The sequence below is a fragment of the Hydra viridissima genome, unplaced genomic scaffold (genome assembly GCF_058129835.1).
Source record: "Hydra viridissima isolate aposymbiotic clone 2 unplaced genomic scaffold, HvirCarnegie_v1 scaffold_17, whole genome shotgun sequence".
In the NCBI taxonomy this organism is placed as follows: Eukaryota; Metazoa; Cnidaria; class Hydrozoa; order Anthoathecata; family Hydridae; genus Hydra; species Hydra viridissima.
Window position 1 is genome coordinate 2,063,735 of NW_028324316.1, and position 21,888 is coordinate 2,085,622.

Consider the following 21,888-nt stretch of genomic DNA (forward strand, 5'->3'; position numbering starts at 1 on the left):
TAGCGAATTTCCCACCATTTGGACTAGGAATGAGTTCCATTAAGTAACAGAGAGGAGTATCCATTTCTCTATTGGGAAAAGCGAAGTTTGAGTCGATTTATTGTGGGAAAGCTGTTTCAAAAAATGACAAAACCAACAAAATTGAAATTAAAGAAAAAGATCATGGAGCAGTTTTTGAAAGTGTTAAAAGGAGAGTCAAATGGAAATGAAGAAATGACGCAGGCCCCGACCGGTTGTATAACCAAGTTGTACAGAACGAGATACCCACATACGCTTTAGCAGACTATGAAAACGAACTGCTAAATTGGATCGATTGAAAATGGTTATTACATTATGACAAAAATAAAATGAGGCCGCCTTGTCATTCAATGAAACAAAAACAAAATATCCAACCTGTTCTGGACTGGAGAGAAGATAACAATTTTATTGAGGCATATACAATAGTTGAAGATGTCTGTGTTAAAAAGCTTAGTGATTGGAGAAGAACGGGTTACAGAATAGCGATGATTGATTCGTAAAAGGCATATCTTTAATTAAAAATTGATAATTTTCTCTGGCCGTTCCAAACCGTGGTAATTCAAAACAAACTATTACACACTATTATCTGACACGACTTGGTTTCGAATTAGTTATCGCGCTAATGATCATGAAATCCGTTGTAAGTGCCATTATTGATCAAGAAGAATTGGTGAAGTGGAACCTCTGCTTATGTAGGCGACCCTTTTGTCGACATAAGCGGACGTTCCACCCTTCACCAAAAATAAAAGAAAACTTTTTGGTAAGAGGTTTTATATTTTGGCTAGTTATTAACTCTAGAGTACGTTTTCTTTAAGATATACTATTTCTAACATTAGTATAACAAACAGATCAACAGATCTGGATAGCTTTAAATCTTCCAATCAAGATATTTTTTAAAATTTTGACCCTTTACATAACTGTCAAAATAATTTCGTAAAATATTGAACTTTTTTTCAAGTAACAATTTCATTTTAACGGCTTTGTTTTGTACTTCACTGGTAGCTTTAAGAATGTTATTAAAAAGTATGATAATACTGACAACATGTTACATTTAAACATGGCAACTCTTTAAACATTTTTAAAGTTTCGTGGGTATCAGTCACATTATCATAAAAGTTTCCCTGCAACCATTTCTCCTTGTTTCGCTAGCTTTATTTTTGAGTAAAAAACTGTTTGAAAATTGTATTAGCTGCTATTTGCAACTACAGTTTGAAAATTGTTGTAATTCTGTTTTATTCACATTACATTATAGTTATACTGATTAATGACATTTTTTGGAAGATTTAATGAGGCTGTTATTGAAGAAAGGCGTCTTTCTTGGCTTATGAACTTTGTTGTGCAATGCCCTTTAAATAACTCAATATTTCCGCTTTTCAAGGGATTTAAAAAGGAATTTTTATATATTTTGTTATTGGTTTAACGAAAGAAAACTGTAGAAATGTTTTAGAAATTCAAGTTTTATCATTACATGTATATACATGCATAAAACGATAAAACATGAATTTGTTGCGAAGTGTTTCCAGCAGGCAAAAGACGTCTTCTAGACCATCTGAGACAACTCTAATTTATATCTATCATAGATGTGTGCATGGAAAAAAACGCCTAATTACTGAGATTTTATTTATGTCCAATTGGAGACGCATATTAGATGTTTAAACTAGATTAATACATAGAGGTCCTTTTTTTCGGTTAAATATAGATGTATTTAAGATGTCTTTTATAGATCAGTTAAAAGTGAAAGAAAAAATTTTAACTCATGACAAAATCGAATTTACAGAACAATTGTTAGAAATGACTGCCATAAAAGAAACGCGCATCTAGAATGGCGGAAACATGTTTTAAAAAGAAATAAAAATTTATACCTAGCAAGCTTATACTAATTTATGAACGACATGAGTCATAACGATTATAATTTTTAATGAACTTTAAGTAATAAAACTTTATGCTTTTATAAATTACATGGCAGGGGCGTGTCTAGGGGATGTCTGCTACGTCGCTGGACATACCCAAAATATGTATATATACATATTTTTTCACAACTTCAATTTTTCGTTAAGTAAATATGATGCGTCGGTAGATAAAAGCAAACAGAGCGAATAATTATAATAAACTAAAGCAATAATTAAGCAAACTATACAAGGTTAACTGTTCGAACGGATGGTAAGAAGTTATTAATCCGGGATAACAGTTAGATTTACGGTTTAGTATTTTATTATACGCCAAGTTAGAATTATTTTGTTCTATCTCCAAGTTTAAATGTTGGGAGAAAGTTTTTGATTTTTTTCTTAAAGTAATAATTATTTAAAAACTTAGTCTTAATTTTTAAAGAAATAATAACTTATGCTTTAAATAATTTATGTTTAAACAAATTAGAAAAAAACTTGTAAAATAGAGCGCATTTTAGAAGTAATCATTACTTACTAAAATTAATAACTCATTTTCTCCCAACTTTTAAAATAGGAGATAGAATTAAATAATTCTAACCTCGCGCATAGTGCTTGTCAAATCGAGAACGGTCTAAAGTTTATTAAAAAAAAAAAAAAACGATTTATATATTTAAACGGAGGTTGTTTTAATTTTTGACTTAAACAAATTAATAAGAAACTTGAATGGACATACCTTTTTTTATTAAGTTATAAGGTACTTCATTTTTTAAATATTTTCTTTTGTTAATTTAAAAAAAATAAAAGTAATTATTTCTTAGAGAACAAATTCCGGACTTCCCTTTTCAATTACACCCTGAGTAAAGTTTTAGTCAAATTCTATTGATATTTATCATCAGGAGGAGAAGACTGTAATTAACAACAAGCATATATTAAAATATATCAATGGACATCCCCAACTATTTTATACAAAGCTGTGTATCTTTTTAATTACTTGCATTTTAAAAAATATAAAAAGAAAGAAAGGGTTTTAAACATTAAAAATAAAATTTGGACTTCCCTTGTACATACACCCTGTTTAGTGAGTATTTATTAAACATTTCTTAAACATAAAGTTTAGACAGTTTTTCAACAATTTTTTTTTGCTTCATATAAGAATAGGTCGTGTGTAATTGTTAAGCGTTGGTGCTGACTATGGTTATCATCATTTTCTTCTAAAAATAGATAGCGTGCGAAGCGATGATGTTTGATAATGGTTAGCATCATGTGCGATAAAATATCGGGCGATTGCTAAGCCGTCTTACCTCATATATGCGTTTGTGAATGAGGAAGGGGGGGGGGGGGGGAGGGGGATGCTAAAATTTAACTTTTTTTTTTTTTTTTTTTGGGGGGGGGGGGGGGGGGTTAAAACTGCGACTTACCCAAAAAAATTCCTGTACACGCCCCTGCATGGTATTATAACAACGGAATATTTCCATGGTTTCAGCGCATAATATTTTACTAAAATGATCATGGTCTAAAAGAAAAAAACGTTTTTCTTAAGTTGATATTTTTATTTTTATATTAAAATGTAACTATAATATAAATGCGTATTTTTATAATAATGTATAGTGTTTTTTAATACGCTAGAAACTGCTTTAGTGGTTGGCTGTGCACATAACTTTTCCATTGAGAAAAATGGTAAAAACGACAGTGAGAGCAAGGTAAATACTAAGGTTGTTCACGGAAGCAAAAGTTGAATTTTCGATAAAAAAAAAAGTTTTCGAAACTCTATTTTTGTTTCGGTAAGCTCGAAATAATTTCAAACTAATTAATTTTGCATCGAAACGATTTTTTCATTTCGAAATTGTCAAGTTTGTTTCGAAATATTTTTGCGATTTCGAAATTCTGAAAATATTACCGAAACATTTTTTCACTTTCGAAATTGTCAAATTTGTTTCGAAATATTTTTGTGATTTCGAAATTCTGAAAATAATACCGAAACGATTTTTTATCTTCGAAATTCTAAAATTTGCTTCGAAATATTTTTGTGATTTCGAAATTCTAAAAATATTACCGAAACAATTTTTCACTTTCGAAATTCTAAAATTTGCTTCGAAATATTTTTGCAGGGATTAGAACCCCAAAAGTTCGTTTACAGGGATTAGAACCCTCAGGATAAGATAGGGGGTTGTTATTTTGTGACATTTTGTGGAAAAGGGAGGAGAGGGATCTGAAAAGTTTTTGCGTGACATAATTTGCGAATGACCACTTACATCTACACGGAGAAATGTTTCTTATAAAATATTAGTCCTCTCAAAGTGAATAAAACCTACCTATAGCAAAAGCTACTTAAGTGTTTTTGTCTACAATTTAAATTGTAAAATTTGAACGTAGAGTTTTTAAAATTTTTACTATTTAAATTTTTACTTATTGATTATTGAATGAAGATGCTTAAAAGCATCTTCATTCAATAATCAATATGATGGAGGGAGATACTATATTTTAATTTCTAATTTGATATGAAAGGAAGGGGGGTAAATATTTTATTCCGGCTCTGAAAAAACTACATTCTATTCAACAGTCATATTTGCTTTTGTTAACAAAATAAAATTAAAAAGATTTATAATGTTCAATCAAATAAAAAGATATTAGAAATACATGTATAAATACTATTATTCAACTAAATAGACTTTTAGTCGATTAGTAGAAAATCCAAAGTCGATTACATCGACTCTTAGATTTTTAAAAGTCGACTAATTTCGACTTTTAGTCGATTTAGTCTAAGTCGATAACAACTTTGAACACTTTTTAATTTTAAATTTGCTTAACGTAAGTTTAAACTTTAGATTTAGAATTTACATAAAAGTACGTGCGCTTTTCATAAATGATATAATTATGATATTTAAAAGTTATAATATGCAATTCCTTTAAGGCCTGTAACGCACGTATATGAAATCATTGTTGCAATGTAAACGGCTAATTACTCTCTTGGGATTATTTAGATGAGATTTACAACAATTTCAAACAATTATATTTATAACTTAGCAACCTTTTTGTTACGTAACTCAAAATTTTAGTTTGAGCTGTTGAGGCGAAATCAAGTTATTAGGTTTTAAAGATTTACTAAAAACACTTGGTTTACAACACATTTTACGCCATTATGGATAGTAAAACTAAAAAAAAAAAATAGCTGTTTTTTATTTTATTTTAATATAAATTTATTCTCATCAAAAAAAAAAAATCATAATTTTGATTACTTAAAAAAAACTTGTTTTCAGTTGTGTGCCACCTTAAATTTACCGAGATAGTATTATTTTGCCATATATACATATATATGTATAATATATCTATATACATTATACATATATATGTATATATGGCAAATTATTATATATATATATTATATATATATATATATATATATATATATATATATATATATATATATATATATATATATATATATATAATATATAATATTTAATTGTATAAATATATAATTATTATATATATATATAATATATAATATATATACATATATATTATATATGTATATATATATTATATATACACATATATAATATATATGTATATATAAACACCCCGTGGTAAATTATTTAGGCACCCGGATATTTTAATATTATTATGCAAATAAAATATAAGGTATTAAAATTACTTTTTGGAATAAATTTAACTTTCCAAAATTCTTTTTTTTTCTTCTTGTAATTAATTTCACTTTTCGAAATTCTGTTTTTTTCTTTGGAAATTAACATCAGTTTTCGAAATACACTTTTTTTTTTCGAAGTTAATTTCACATTTCGAAATTCTGTTTTTTCTTTCGAAATTAATTTCACTTTTCAAAATACACTTTTTTTTTTCGAAGTTAATTTCACATTTCGAAATTCTGTTTTTTCTTTCGAAATTAATTTCACTTTTCAAAATACACTTTTTTTTTTCGAAGTTAATTTCACATTTCGAAATTCTGTTTTTTCTTTCGAAATTAATTTCACTTTTCAAAATACACTTTTTTTTTTCGAAGTTAATTTCACATTTCGAAATTCTGTTTTTTCTTTCGAAATTAATTTCACTTTTCGAAATGCACTTTTTTTTTTCGAAGTTAATTTCACATTTCGAAATTCTGTTTTTTCTTTCGAATATAATTTCACTTTTCGAAGTGCAATTTTTTATTTCGAAATTAATTTCAAATTTCGAAATTCCTTTTTTATTTCCGAAATTAATTTGGCTAGTTCGATTATCTTCATAAGTTTTTATAGATTTCGAAAAAAAAGAAGTATTTCGGTACCGTTTTAATCGAAAATTTTCGAAATTTGCAATTTCGATAATGAACCTTAGTAAATACAACTGAATTGATGATACATTGTTGTTAAGTCACATTTACTAAAATCAATAAAATTATATTTTTAAATTAACTATTATTAGAATTGTTATCAGTATTTGTATCTTTATTAATTTTGTTCTTATTATTTTTATAGAACTACAGTTTTTTTATTGTAGACTTATGTTTTTTAATGTTGTTAAATAATTTTCATGAATTTGAACCTAATCGTTTCTTTACTTGTGTAATTTTTAGAAGACTTTTTATACTTAACTCAGTCGGCAAAAAGACAACTAAAATGCATCTAATATACATCTAAAAACTGGTCTAAAAGAAGTCTGAATTCATGTCCTGAATGAACGATGAATAGACGTCTATCTTTAGGTGCCTTTTATTCAATAAAAGGTGCATCATTTAAGGATGCATAAAAGATGTGCAATATATAGTAAAACAGGGTAGAATGAAATAGAGGGTAGAATAAAATAGTTATGACTACGCTTATTCTTTTGCTCTTAAATAATTATTGAATAAACTTTTTGCAAATACTTTTTGATCTTGTTGGAGAGAACTTTTTTCTGAATGAAGATGATATCAAATTTTAATTTTAAAAAATAGCTTTTTTTATAATTTGTTAAGTCTTCGAATGCGTAATGATATTTTTTTTCTTCTTTTGAAAAATGGACATAAAACTATCGGAAATTAAATTTGATATCATTGAAGTTAATAAGTATACTGGTAAAACTTTTTACGCTGGCCAAGAACCTTTTTTCAAAATTAAATTTGCTATTCAGTGAAAAAAAGTTATGAGTTAAAAAACGGAAAACGGAACGCAGAACTGTGGGGTTTAATGAAATACGTGAATTGCTCACGTGTTAAATGCGGCTTTTATTAGTTAAATCTCAAGTGACCAACCTCCATAAAAAAAAAGTGAACAATAAATCTCCATAAAAACTTTGTGTATAAATTTTTAAATCGATTATTATTAAATCTATTCCAATATAAAATATGCCTCGAAACAACTTGCACTCAAAGAAAAAAGAAAAACCAAACACCGAAGAGCAAGTTGCGCTGGCTGTGGCCAAAGTACAAAGCAGTAAATTTTCATTTAACAAAACTACTAAATTATTCAACATACCAGTAGCAACTCTTCACAGGCGTGTCCACGGCATAGGTGAAACAATTGGGAGTGGTTCAAACACGAGATTGTCGCATCAACTTGAATCAATAAGGAGATACGCTCATCAAATTATTCGATTGGGACTTGAAAGAACTTATAATGGCATCATCACACTAGTTACCGACTATTAGCAACACCAAGGTCAATCTTATTTGTTTCCTAATAGTACACCAGGAAAAGGTTTTGTATAAGCTTTTCATAAACTGGTGGAATTATAAGTTGAGCATTAGAGCCATAAGCAATAGTTCATTACTCAGAGCCTCTCCAAAAAATCCACTATACATTCGGAAATTGCATCAATGCTGCTGGTAATCATTTTGCTCCGAAAAAATCAAAAAACGTCTGTACAGATATTGGTGCTAAAGTGGTCCAGACAAATGTTTCGAATTCAACAATTGACACAAAAAAACGAAAAATTGTAGAAGTACAAAGATTCGAAGGGGAATCTCTCAATAAACTTGAAAAACTCGAGAGATTAAAAGATGCTCAGAACAAAAAAGCAGCAAAGCAAGCTAAAAACGAAAGCTTAGCTTTAATAACGACCAACAAATAAAACAAGCAACAACTGCGACTCCAACAACATTAACAGCTACAAACCAAGTCAGTGTAAAAAATCCCGTAAAGTTTTAGGCGAAGCTTCAACAATTCAAAATATAGAATGGTACCAGTGTAAAAATTCAAAATGCAAGGTTTGGCTTTGTCAAACATGCATACCAAAGCGATATGTTAAAGGCGCTGAGTTTTATTACACCAAAAAGTGCCTCACAAGTGACAGCTCAACCTCTAGTACCTCTCTACGACTTAACATCATCACAAGAATAAAGTTTCTTTTATTTGGCTGTTTTTTTAATTGATATTATGTGTTTCTCTTTTTTTTTTTTTTTAGTTAAGTGTTGATGGATTTGCGTATTTCATTCTCCCCGAATGTGAGGGTAGAATGAAATAACTTTTTTTTTTTCATTTAAATAAATTTTCTTAAAAAGCTAAAAACTTTTTTTACTTGATTTGTATATATTTAAATACAACTCAAAGTTCTCTACAACTTTAAAAAAAAAAAAAAAATTAAAAACCTTTTTCCCTTAAAAAAAAATTAATTGACATTCTTAACTATTTCATTTGACCCCATTTTACTCTAAACACCAATTGCTACTTTTATATTTAGGAAATATAAGTAAACAATTAAGCTTTGAACTACTATAAAAAAATTAATTGACATTCTTAACGATTTCATTTGACCCCATTTTACTCTACATCTATTTTTTTTTTGGATCAGTTTTCAGACGTATATTAAATGCATTTTAGATATCTTTTAACCTGCTTAGTTTACTATTAATTGAAAATAAAAAAAGGTTTAGCAAATGTCGACTTTTTGCCCGTCTGATCGCTTAAAGTGTAGCTGTTAGACAACTACGAAATATGCAACTAAACATTATTTTCAATGGCAAAATAGGGATCGAGCTAATTTACGAAATATGATAGCATGTATCAACTGTATACGGGTGTCCTATAAAAGTATACGGGTGTCCTATAAAAGGGTGCTAAATGGTTAGTATTTAAGATCTCAAAGAGCAGCAACAGTTGTTTAAGGATTTCTTACGCATTTTACGATGACATCACAGTAATTAGCATGAATCGATGACATCGCAGTATAAGAAATGATTGATCAAAGGGATTTTTACGATGACATCGCAGTATACGAAATGATTGATCAAAGCGATTTTTACGATGACATCGCAGTTAGGGATTGCAATCCCGCACACTTTTCAATCCCGCGGGATCCGCGCGGATTTTTTTAATTTTTGTGCGGATCCCACGGGATCCCGCGCGGGATTAGTAGGTTTCTTATGCACATTATAAAAGGCAAAATGACAAATGTATTTTTCTTTCAAGTATTTCAGAAAAAATATACTCAACTTATTAAATTGATAAGATAAGGTAAATAAAGCCAAAAAACGCAATTCATTTGTAAATCAATATAATTCTTAACATTTAATGAACAAAAAGATAAGCCAAAGTACACAGAACATCTTTAAGCTTTACGTAGAACTATTAGCTTTATTTGTTTTTTAAAATATCAAATTGAGAAAATGATTGTAAGAAATGGGCTCATAAGAAACAGACCCTACTTAAAGTATCATCACTTAATCTACTCCTCAAAGGACTGCATATGTAACCAGCAGCTGAAAAAGCTTGCTCGGCCTCTACGCTTATTGGTGGTATGGTCATCAAGTAACTATGCGCTATATCTAGAAACTTGCCTCTTTCTCCATTACTTTCATAGGCAGACATTTCCGGCTTCAATAATTTATCAAAGTCTAAAGAATCTAAATTTGGTCTCTCCTTTACATTTTCTGTCCAGCTGTTCTTGTCTTTCTGTGTTTGATTTTCCAATTCTTTTTTCAGCGATAGAATTGTAGGAATAAGTATTTGGGAATTGTTAATAAAATCTACAGCTTCTTTTTTTCCGAGTTCATTTTCTTCGTCGGATTTTTTAAGTAAACTAGTAGTCCATTTAAATTCTTATTACGACGTTGTGTAAACCTCTCACGAAGTGCCGCGGCTAAATCTATGCTCAAAAGTGATGATTACTTTTGCAATTTATCTAGCATAAATTGAAAAGTTGTTTCCACCGTGACAAGGTTCGATTCTCTTCTGCATTAAAGTTCGAGACCAAGTTTTAGTGGTGCCAGGCAAATAATTAAGTCATTGATTTGGGACCACTCTTCTTGGGTGAAACGAATTTCTGACCCAACATTAATTAAGGCTTTTTCAATACACACTTTTAGTCTATGAAATCTTTCTAACATATCGAACATACTGTCCCACCTAGTTTTACAATCAAGAATCAACTGAAGCTTTTTCCCGTGTTCTTGTAGGATATATTTCTGTAAATATGTATCATTTTTTACAGGAGAGTTTTTAAATATTTTTACAACCTTTCTCACTTTTTTTATGAGATCTTTGTAATTGCTAACCAATTCACCAGATGGTCGGTCCAAAAGCATTGTCAAACCATTTTCTTTATTTATAACTTCATCATCCTCATTTTTACCACATTCATCTTCTTCTTCACAATTTTCATATGTAATAAACGATTCTTCGACTTCTCCGCTGTTTTTCTTGTATAAGATATCAATAACTGCAAGTTGTATTCCATGAGCATAACATAACTGTTGATAGCAAGACATCATTTTACCGACTTTTACCATCACACTTGCTCTATCAGTGGTCATGGCAATAATGTCTTCTTGGAGGTCAATATCGAAACTATTTAGCCTTTCTAAAACTAACTTGACGCAATATTCTGCATTACACGATCCATGGATTCGAATTAATCCAAGATTAAAGTGTTTCGCCTCCATTTGTAAATTTAAGTTTAAGTATCTCTGACTATTTTGTGATGTCCATTCGTCAAACGTTATTGAAAACTTTTGATTTTGCTTTTTTAGTGATGTGAATTTTTGCATTATATCGGTTTTTACAGAATCTGAGAATTCAACTACCATCGATCTTATAGTAGTAGGTGAAGTAGGGAGCCGGAAACCACTCTTTGAAAACAAGTACCGTAAATCTGAAGATGTGCAAAAACTATTAAATGTAAAGCCATCTTTTGCAACCATGCGCGATACCATTTTTTTCCATAGAAATTTCCTTTACGAAAAACGCGTCAATTGTTCTGACTTTTTTCGATGGAATTACTTCTTCGTCTTCGCAGTCGATGTATATTTTAGGCTCTAGTTCAACTGATTCATGCTGTTTTGAAGTTGAAGCTCCGTCTTGTTGTAAAACGTTTGATTTTAAATCGGTGCCACGTTTAGTTTTTAAATAAATTAATAACCCTTCAGTTGATCTTTGATTAATTTTTAAAATAGCCGAACATAACATGCACTTCGCATTTTCTTCATTATCACTTTTTTTAAAATAATTCCATATAGTTTTAATTTGCGACATGCTTAGTACTTTTGTTTTAAAATCTTGATGTAAATAATTTTTAAGACTTTTTAAAAAGTAGTTTTTAAAAGTATATTTTTTACAATTATACACGCACGTTTTCAATTTCACGTTTTCAACATACTCATTTACAAAGATTTCAACATACTCATTAGCGAAAATTTCAATATAATCATTAATTAAACAAAAAAAAATTTGAACGAGTTCGACTAACGTTTTGCTAAATAATTGCTTATTTTTGAATGATTTTTTTATATTTATAGCTAAGAAAAATATTTTAATAGCTGAAGATAAATTTTTAAATTGATTTGTTTCACAAATACATTAAACACTTTTAATTTGATATCTTTTTTGTCTTTTTTGTTTAAAAGAATTGACCTTTTTTGTTTAAAAGCAATTGTTTCAAAATCCCGCAAATCCCGCGGATCCCGCAGTAGTTTTTGCGGGATCTCGCATGCGCTAAATTAATGCGGGATCCCGCGGGATTGCGGGATCACGCAATACGGGATTGCAATCCCTAATCGCAGTATACAAAATGAATGATCAAAGTGATTTTTAAAATTTTTTTGTAGTGCAAAATTATAAACATTTAGACAAATTTTTGAATTTCAAGTTTGTAAAATGGCCTCTCTTTTTTTAAGTTTAAACATATTAGCACCAAGAGATAGATATATACTTATACACTTACGTATATATATGCGTAAGTGTAAAAGTATATATAAATATTGTACAGAAAGTTTAAACACAATTTTTTTTTTAACGTGTATAATTCTTTTTAGAAATGATAACCCGATAAATTGAATAGATGTGGTCCGCATTTTTATGTTCATTTATACTAATGGTTTAACTTTACAATTTGGAGAAGGAAAAAATTGTGAGGTTATCATAAAGCAGGTGGGGGGGGGGGGGGGTGATGAGAAAATTGACGGAGAAATTAAGCCCTTTCAATTTTATGACATAAAGTTTAAACGCACTTTGATGAGTAAACTCGTAACTCTCGTTAATTGATAGATTTTTTCTTGCAGTCGTAAGCATTTTCATCACTCAACAACCTGCTAGCGATAGCATATTGTAATTACATCCTTATTTTGATTTTATTTTACTTAATGACTGCGTCTATGGTTTAATTCAAACCCTCAGAAATTTTCAACTGTTAATTTGTCAAAAAATCATGTTTTCATGGGTAAAAAAGCTTTTTCATCAAAGACAAATGGCAACTCATTGGCATGCATAAAATGAAAATGAACAATCTACATATTGGCAGACACTTAAATATTTCTGAATTCCGCGTTCGTACAACAATAAAAAATTATTTGTTAACTGGTAGTCTCAATTATAAAACTCGTATTGGGCGTCCAATGAAAACATGCTTTAGCTAAGCAGACGCAACCCAAAAGCAGGAGTATCAGCTTTGAAAGCAGAAATCAATAGTTCGCTTGTAGACAAAACAGTAAATCTTACAACAATAAGTAAGTTATTACGCAAAAAAAGAATTAAATTTGTTTTATGCTCTAAGAAAGCCTAAATTGACATTAACCCATGGCCTACTATATTCATGGCTAACATTTTTGAGGGGGAAATTAAGAGGCCGATTTTTAATATTTTTGACACAAGAATTGCTAAACTATTAATTTAAAATCTATTCTTCTTGATGAATTTACTAATTATAAGAAATTATATTCAAAATGATCCACAAATGTGCTGCACCGAAATACAAATCCGGATATTTAAGCAACAAACATAAACATATTGCATCATTTCATTTTCCATCAGACCAAAACTTAAAAAAAAATCATCTTTACCAGTTTCAAAGACTTCTCGAAATCCTCCTAAAAAGATAATGTTCCAAGAAGATCAGTTAGATACATTCGAGAAAAATGATACACTTACAAGTTTACACGACTTGAATAAAGCAGTAGCACCACCTGGGTTTCAATTTAAACAATTTGAAAAAGGTGTTGTATTTTATAATATAGCGTTTAATAAACAGACATACTTTCCAACTATATTAGAATCAGTAACAGTTGATGCAGACACTATTTTAGATGAGATTAAAGATAGAGAGCTTTACAAGCCACAATGTAGGCCCCCATATTCTGCAGAGATGATTTACTATGCATTACTTTTAAGATATACTTCTTTGTATGGGTACAAGCTGTTTACTTAAAAAGTTCCTTTTACTATCAATATCTTTGTTAAATAAAGTTCAACTAGGAGGTGTTGATTCTTTCAATGCTTTAAATCTCCTATGTGGAAAAGGAAAAATTTCTTGGGATTGTTTTATGATGGTAAACGAAATGTATTTACAAAAAGCAGTACCAAATAAGGGAGGAGAGTAATCATTCCGCTAATGTTAATGCATTCTCATCATTAGTTACAATATCCAATTCTGAATTAAAAGATTTTATAAATCACCCATAGAATTATGGAAAAAAGACTTTGTTTTATGATAGTGTGAATTTAGTCAAAAACTTTAGAAACAACTTACTAAATGGAAAAAAACTTGTTTTTCCAAATTTTATATATCATAATGCGAATATCAATATTGATTATCCATAAAGATATATTAGTTGATAACGAACAAATAGGTAAACTTAGAAAATGAAAGTTCATCCTTTAGTGTAATACAAAAGTAATTAAAAAGTTCTTTTGTTTTCGGAATATTTTTTAACAAAAGAGTTTGCATAAGTAAGACTTAAGTAAATTTTCAATTTTCCTTTATGGAAAAGTTTTAAATTGAAAATATTTGTAAAGTGACAATAAGTGTTTTTTTTAAAAACTGTAAAAAGCCAAGACCGCAAGCATCTCGTTTTACTGTTCCAGATAATGAGTTGCTACAACCAATTGAATTTTTTCACTTTAAGGTAGGTAATCTTACCTCATTAGCTCGTCTTTAATCAGATGAAAATTCGTTTGCAAACAAGGCTTCAACTTTAAATGAGTTCCTTAAACTTCTCATGTTAACTTATAGAGTTTGCGTAAATTTAAAAAAAAAAATAAATAATAAAATCAAAAAATTGATAATAAAAAACTTTTAACTTCGAAGTATTCAATTAAATTAAAAAACGTTTCAGTATTTTACAATTGTTACATAATTATGATATAATTACACGCTTTTCTGTTAAATCCCCAAAGTTGCGCTTTTTACTTTTTTAGCTCACGTACATAAAATACGACTCAACCAATTTCACGTTCTATTCGAGTTCTTTGAATTGTTTCTTGACATTTTTCTTATAGCGTAAGAAAATACATGAATATAGATACATATTATAGGTAAATATAAAATACATAGGTATAAATGCACTTTGATTTGAATAATTTTTTAGGCGCTACTGCAGTTTCTCCCCCTCTTCCCCTTCTTTTTTATAGATGATTACTCTCGCGTGCCTAATACAAGGGAGGGGACTTAATTTTAGGAAATTTTCCCACCCCAAGCTTATTAAGACCCCCCCCCCCCTCCCTCGTTTATCATTATTTACTTGTTATTAACAAAAAAACTAAAAACTCAAAACTAAAAATTATAGGCTGACGATAAATTGAAATTATTTTTAAAAAATACTTCTATTGTAACATGGCGTCAGATCGGAAGTTTTCACGAACTGACCGAGTTAAATATACTTTAGGAGAAAAAATGCTTTAGACAAAGTTTGCAAAAATTACAAAAAAGGGTACGAGTTATCGGTTTTGAAAACTCCCAAAGAGTGAACTATAGTAAAAAAAGTTGAAAACACTTTAAAACATTGCCACGTGGAGGTTACGTTGCAAGAGCTGTGTTTTATTCAGACCTTAAAGACGTTAAACATGATAATCACACATTAACAAAAGCCCTAAAACTTGGGAAAAGATTTCTAAGCTAAGTTGAGGCAGATGAAGATGCTATAACTGCCCCTCCAATAGTGATCGACCGAAACAGAGATTTTGCCGGAACCGGAACCAAACCGATAATAGATTCTAAATATTTCTAACAGGAACCGGAACCGAAAATTAATCCAAACCGGAACAGGAACAGAAACCGGAACCGAAAATAAGTAATATATTTTTAAAAAGTTAGTTTTTATCTAAACAAAAATTAATGTAGTAAAAATAACTAAAATTTTACATTTTTTTAAAGTTTTTCCTAAACCCAAGGCACAGAAAAGCAATTGGACAATCCTAAAAATCATTCAACACTTAAATGATTTTTTGGATTGCCAAAATGCACATTAATCATTTTCCCCTGTTCAAGATTGCAATAATTTTTAAAATGTGCAAAAAAGATGGAATTTTTTTTTCATTGTTGTCAGACTTTGAGTTGCAGGAGCCAATTTATCTTTAGGAGGTTCAAAATTGTCCATTTGGATCATGACAATATGTTTAAGAAAATGAGCTGGTAAGAATCAGAATGGTGTAAGTTCAGCTCAAATAATAGCGATAAAAACATTACAAGATATGAATATTAACTTAAAATTAATTTTAACAAGAAAAGTAATTAGTTTTCAAACAAAGTCAAATTTTATTTACATTAATTCTCAATCTTAACTACTAATTTTAAAAATTTTTTAATTATTTTTATTAAAATGATAATATCGGTATTATGCTAAATAAAGCTTTACAATATACGAGGTGTGTTCAAAAAATACCCGGAATTTTTAATTTTCCCGGGTTTAAAGAGTCCGATTGTCAGCATTTTTCTTTTTTTGTGTTGGTATACATGCCCCTAAAGTATGATAAAAAGCTCAGCTATATTCATTCTTTACTTTGTCTGTAGTAGTCGCTAAGGTTCGACGTGTTTTTATGAGCTCGGCGATTTTTGCTTGTTTAAAAAATGGAAGAATTGAAGAGTCAAAGAATTTGTATTAAATTTTGCGTTAAAAATGAAATAAAGTGTAACAAAGTGTGTGAAATGTTACAAAAAGCCTATGGTGAGTCTGCTATGAAAAAAACAAGTGTTTACGAGTGGTTTAAGCGTTTCCAAGATGGCCGCGAAGACGTTGAAGATGAAAAACGCTCCGGTCGACCCAGCACGTCAATAATCGATGAAAACGTGAAAAAAGTGGAAAAAATGGTTATGAATGATCGCCGAATCACAATAAGAGAAGTTGCTGATGAAGTTGGCATATCAATTGGCTCATGTCATAACATTTTTTTAAATGTTTTGGGCATGAAACGAGTGGCAGCAAAATTCATTCCAAAACTGCTGAATTTCGACCAAAAAAACAATCGCATGAACATCGCTCAGGAGCTACTAAATGACGTCAATGACGATCCAAGTTTGCTTGAAAGGGTCATAACTGGTGATGAAACATGGGTGTACGTTTATGACGTCGAAACCAAAGTACAATCGTCACAATGGAAGCACCCTGAATCACCAAGACCGAAAAAAGCACGTCAAGTTCGATCAAATGTTAAGGTTTTGCTTACTGTTTTCTTCGATTATAATGGCGTAGTTCATCATGAGTTCTTACCACAAGGTCGTACGGTTAATAAGGAGTATTACCTTGAAGTTATGCGACGTTTACGTGAAGCAATCCGAAAAAAACGCCCCGATTTATGGCAAAACAATTCATGGCTTTTGCACCACGATAATGCACCTGCTCACTCGTCGTTGCTTGTTCGTAATTTTTTGGCCAAAAACAATACCGTGGTCATGCCCCAACCTCCATATTCACCAGATATGGCTCCGTGTGACTTTTTCTTATTCCCAAAAATGAAGAAAAACTTAAAAGGCCGTCGTTTCATAAGCATAGATGACGTTAAAAGCGCATCGCTGAGTGAACTAAAGGCTATCCCAAAGATCGAGTTTGAGAAGTGCTTCAAGGATTGGCAGAAGCGCTGGCACAAGTGCATAGTATCTAATGGGGACTACTTTGAAGGAGACAACATTAATGTAGACGAATAAATAAATACTTTTTCGAAAAAACGAAAATTCCGGGTATTTTTTGAACACACCTCGTATATTTCCGATAGCATTTTGAACCGGAAATCCGGCTGGAACCGAAATCTTAAATATACCCGGAACCGAAACCGGAATTTCGGTTCCGGTTGTAATTTGGGCCGGAAACCAGATCCGAACTGAATTCCGGTCGATCACTACCCTCCAAGCAAATCAAAGAATTGTCAAGCAGGAGGAGGACAAAAATTAACCATCCCAGATGTCAGACAAGTTTTATTTGAGTGGTTTGTAGACATTCGTGGAACCCTTAAAGCACGTTTTGCCAGGAAAATGTTTACCACGCAATGTAGAAGATGAGAAAATTACTTTCTCCAACCGTTGGAACAATAACTGGATAAGTGAGTATGGTGTCAGTCTGCGCCATCCTAAAAAACGCTTTCAAATAATGCAGGCAGACCGCGAAGAAAGAATATTTGAGTACCTGAAAAACATTTGAACTGTACGAAAATACTTTATTGAGTCAATCCACCTGTGCTGAATGGTGACCAAATGCCTCTCCACCAGAATGAAAGTTCTACCCAAAGACTTTGAACTTCACTGGTTTGGAGAAATACTTCAAAGAAAATTATTCTCTTTCAAGAGAACGAATTACTGTTTACACTCAAATTTTCAGTGACCCTAAAGTCTTACTTAAACCAGAATTTATGTTTAAAAGCAAAGGTGTTCGGGTGAAGCTTATTCCTCCTCAAGATGTAAAGTTTTAATGGGTACCTAAAGGTTCATATCTCCTGGAACATATGCTGAGTACAATAGCTAAACCACCAAACAGGCACAATATTTTTACACATCAAAATTACGGGATTTATATTCTAGATGACTGCAGTGTTCATATAATGCAAGAAATCAAAGCTGCCTTACTGAAGAAAGGCTATATTTTTGTTGGAATAAGTGGTGTCACAAGGGATATTCAAACTAACAATATAGATTTCCATAGCCCTTTAAAAGCTAAATACCGAGATTTGGAGCAAAACCTTCCGATGGAGCAATTAAGGTCTGACCCCAAGAAAATTCCACTGCCATCCAGGCATCAGATGATGTAAATGCTGCTAGAAAGTTGTAATTCGCTGGAGATTGATTTAACTAGTCGATTCAAGGCCCTGTGGGTATCCAATGCTCTGGACGCAAGCGAGGATTATCTTGTTTCAGAAAGAGTGTTTGCCTAAGTGGGAGAAATGCTTCAAGCATTTTGAAGAAACCTAATGCTAATCCCAAGCCCAAGAAAATTGAAAGATCCCCAGGGGCTAATTACACCTCCTAAAGGAATGAAAGCAAGGATACAAAACTAGTGAAACGGAGCCGGTAGATGAGAGAGATGTATTATTTGATTGTGAAAGTGATGAATTAATTATAAATGAACAAAATGAAGAACAGCAGTCAGGCGAGAAAAACAATGCAAATTTGGAAGCAGATGCTATTGAGAATCAAGAGGAAAACAATCGAGTTAATGTAAATACTGTTATATATCATATATCACCTAATAAAATGCTCTTCTATATATCACATATATATTCTCGACATATATCACCTAATAAAATGCTCTTCTAGCATTTTATTAGGTGATGTATGTCGAGAAAATAATGATTTGAGAAAAGATGCTGCTTTCATTGATAAGTTAGGGAAACATTTAGGTAATGCAGAAATATCTACCCAATTTGTTCCATATCTTACAAAGTTTAAACAGAGGTACATAACATCTCGCCGTGCCATATAGAGGCCTATTGAAAACATGGTAAACAACAGCCTTGATTTAGAAGGTGGTGACAATGAACATATGGAAAACGAAGCGGTGCACCACGATGAAAATGATTAAATGAGGAATGATTTTGAGGATCTGTTTCAATAATTGGATCATGTTTATGCATTTTTTAAATGTTGATAACAAAACCTGTTTTAAAAGTCGTTTATTTTCTTTTGGGAAATCATTTTTTTATGTTGGGGGATTCATTCTTTCATCCGTCCTATCCGTCCTATCCGTCCCTCCGCGAGAGTATGATAGAGAATTTTATGCTGATTTAGAAAAATATTAAAACATACTTGAAAATCAACGAAAAGTGACTACAAAATGGTTTGCAATAGTTCCTTTTTTAATTTCGATTTTGCAATTCTGTAATTTAGCACGAAAGAATTTTATCGTTTGCGCCAGATAAATATAGGTTTAACTTGCGCAAATTGTGCAAGATAAAAGTACTTTAACGACTTTTTAATGTAAAAGCCATATTGTTTTTGTGTTGCTTTTTCTGGCTAAAACATCATTAACTTGTTATTCTCAAAATGACAAAATGAGGGTTTTTTGTGAGATTTTTTAAAACTTTGACTTCGAATTAGAGCACTTTCCGTTAATTTTCAGGTTTATATTTTTCTGAATCAGCATAAAATTCTCTATCATAATCAATCATTAAAAAAAAAAAGGGGTGAGGGGTGGGTGGGGGGTGGGGGGACTGCAGGAGTGCTTAATTTTGTAACAATAAATTAACCATGGTAATTTAGCAAAGACTACAAATCTCCAAATATTACGCAAATGTCTTCAAGTCTTTGATACCGAATATGTCTTAAATAAATATATAATATATAGTAAAACAGGGTAGAATGAAATAGATGGTAGAATGAATTAGTTATGACTATGCTTATTCTTTTGTTCTTAATTAATTATTGAATAAACTTTTTGCAAATATTTTTTGATCATGTTGTAGAGGATTTTTTTCTGAATAAGATGACGTCAAATTTTAATTTAAAAAAGTTTTTTTGATAATTTGCTAAGTTTTCGAATGCATGATGATATATATTTTTTTTTTTTGAAAAATGGGCATAAAACTCTCGGAAATTAAATTTGATACTAGCGAACTTAATAAGTTTACTGGTAGAACTTTTTACGCTGGTCAAGAATCTTTTTTCAAAATTAAATTTGCTATTCAGGGAAAAAAGTTATGAGAAAAAAACGAAAACGGATACATGTGGGGTTGAATGAAATACCCTAATTGCTCACGTGTTAAATGCGGCTTTTATTAATTAAATCTCAAGTGACCAATTAATGTCTATGAATTTTTTGTATAAATTTTAAATCAATTCGTGTTAAATCTATTCTAATATAAAATATGCCTCGAAACAAGTTGTTCTCAAAGAAAAAAGAAAAACCATACACCGAAGAGCAAGTTGCGCTTGCAGTGGCTAAAGTACAAAGCGGTGAATTTTCACTTAACAAAACTGCTCAATCATTCAACATACCAGTAGCAACTCTTCACAGGCGTGTCCACGGCATAGGTGAAACAATTGGGAGTGGTTCAAACACGAGATTGTCGCAACAACTTGAATCAACTTTGGTAGATATCCTAATCAAATTATCCGATTGGGGCTTTGGTAGAACTTACAATGATGTCATCACACTAGTTACCGACTATTTGCAACACCAAGGTCAATCTCATTTGTTTCCTAATGGTACACCAGGGAGAGATTGGTATAAACTTTTCATAAACCGGTGGAGTCATAAGTTAAGCATCAGAGCAATAGGCAATCTTTCATCCTTCAGAGCCGCTTCTTGCACTCAAGAAATAGTTGCAAAGTATTTCAACACACTGTAAAAAGAATTCAACGAACCAGGAATCAATGAAAGTACTTCATGTCATTTGTGGAATTTTTATGAAATTGGATTTTCTGGTGATCAAGGCAAGCAACATATAGTTTGCCGGCGTGGTGCAAAACGACCATTGAAATTGGTTGGCAACAATGAAAAAATCCATTACACAGTTGGAAATTGCATCAATGCTGCGGGTAATCGTCTTGCTCCATATATTATTTTTAAATAAAAAAAACGCCTGTACAGAAATTGGTGCTTAAGTGGTCCAGACGATTCCGTTTACGCCATATCTCCATCCGGATGGATGGAAGATAAGCAATTTATGAATTGGCTCTCTGGCGTGTATGCTCCTGCCATTAAAAAATTCCAGGTAATTAGTTTAATCTTTACTTTAATCAATTAATTACTTAATTAAATAAATCTTATTATAGTTATCCAATTATAGGCATTCATATTTTAGTCGTAGATGGACATGTGACACATGTCACCTATCGGGTCGTACTTATTTGTATCAAAAACAATATCTTGTTAATTTGCTTACCAGATCATTCGTCATACATTCTGCAGCCACTAGATGTCGGTGTTTATTGTCATGTCAAAAGAGTTTGGCGCAAATTACTTCAGCAGTTTTATGCAGAGACAAAGTTCAGTAACTTATCAAAAGAATATTTTTGCCAACTGCAAGCAAAACTTTTTAGCTCTGGCGAAGTTTTTACACGCACCCAAATAGTTAGTGAATTTCAGAATACTGGCTTGTTTCCACTCGACATCATTAAAATCGATCAGTCAAAATTGCAAATTGCTAATACGTTTGAAACACCGTCATCTCAACCTGAGCCTTCATCATCTCAACCACCAGAATCTATGAAAGTACCACAACCACTACTAGCACCAGGAACTACACCATCTCAGCCACTGCTATCTGAATCTATATCAACAACATCTAGCATCAGCATGTGTTACATAGCATTAGCTTCAAAGTCACCTCCAAAGCCAACTCGCCTGCAAACAACCTTCAATAGTCTAGTAACTCTGGCT